A 1215-nucleotide genomic window follows, 5' to 3' on the forward strand; every position below is an offset into this window, starting at 1 on the left:
GACATTTTCCCAGCCACCATCAGTTCTGAGGAAGGGTCACCGGACCCAAAACGTTAACTCTGTTTTCTCCTCCACAGATGCTGCCAGACCTGCTGAGCTTTTCCAGCAACTTTGTTTTTGTTCCTGATTTACAGCATCCGCAGTTTTTTTGGATTTTATTAAGACTTAAGGAGGCTTGATTCTCATCATGTTTTGGGAACACAGAAAAAAATTCTTCAAACCTTTTGAATCTTTTCCAAAGCCCATGATCTTCTCAGAAGATTCAAACTTCAGGTCTTGCCCTCGCATTATGTCACTCTGCAAGGCCAGTTCTTCAGGCCCATTTTGTTCACAGCCATCCTCTGACTCAACTGCAGAATTAAAACAGCTCACTGCTCAGTCAACATCATTGCACAAATATTCAATTATTTTATTACTTTCAAGCATGGTGGTCATCTGTTTTGAAATGTAGACTTGTTTGATGCAAAACATGAGTTGTTACTTAGCAGCTCAAGTATGAACGTTGTCCAGGTCTTGCTTTGGTGGACAGAGATTGCTTCAATGTCCAAAAAATTGTGAGAAGAACTGAAGTCTTATAATGAACAAACATCCCACTTCTGATCTTATGATAAACAACAGGTAACTAATGAGGCAGCTGAAGATGGTTCAGCCAAGGACATTTTTCTGAAGAACTTGGAGATATCCTGGACTCAGGTGACTAGCCTTTAACAATCACTTTCCTTTGTCTGAAATCTGTTTCCAACCATTGGAGAGTCTACCCTGGTAGTTTTGGAATTCAAACTTTCCTAGGACTCCTTAATGCCACACAAGAGTCAAATGCTATCATGCTGTCAGCTTACCTCTTGAATTCAGTTTTTTTTGTCCGATTTGTACCGAGGCTGGAACAAGTTCTGGAGCAGAGTGACTCTGTCGGAACCCAAACTGAGCACTGATGAGCAGAATATTGATAATCAAGTATCACTTTCCATCACTTGTTAGACAATTCAGAGAAGAACGATGAGGCAGGAATTGGCCTAAATTGATTTGTCTTGCTTTTTATTGATAGGACGTACCTGGACCATTTCACACATTGGCAAGTAGATTTTTTTTCTTTACTCATTCATAGGATGATGGCATCACTGTCAGGCAGCATTTATGGCCCATCCCTAATTGCCCAGAGGGCAGTTCAGAGTCAACCACATTGCTGTGGGTCTGGAGTCACATGTAGGTCAGACC

At 41.3% G+C, this 1215-nt stretch overlaps 1 pseudogene; it reads right to left on the reverse strand.

The window, feature by feature from the left end:
- LOC109936264 overlaps positions 1–1215 on the reverse strand; it is a 60112-nt pseudogene that overhangs the window by 57817 nt on the left and 1080 nt on the right.

The sequence above is a fragment of the Rhincodon typus genome, chromosome 5 (assembly GCF_021869965.1).
Source record: "Rhincodon typus isolate 14 chromosome 5, sRhiTyp1.1, whole genome shotgun sequence".
In the NCBI taxonomy this organism is placed as follows: Eukaryota; Metazoa; Chordata; class Chondrichthyes; order Orectolobiformes; family Rhincodontidae; genus Rhincodon; species Rhincodon typus.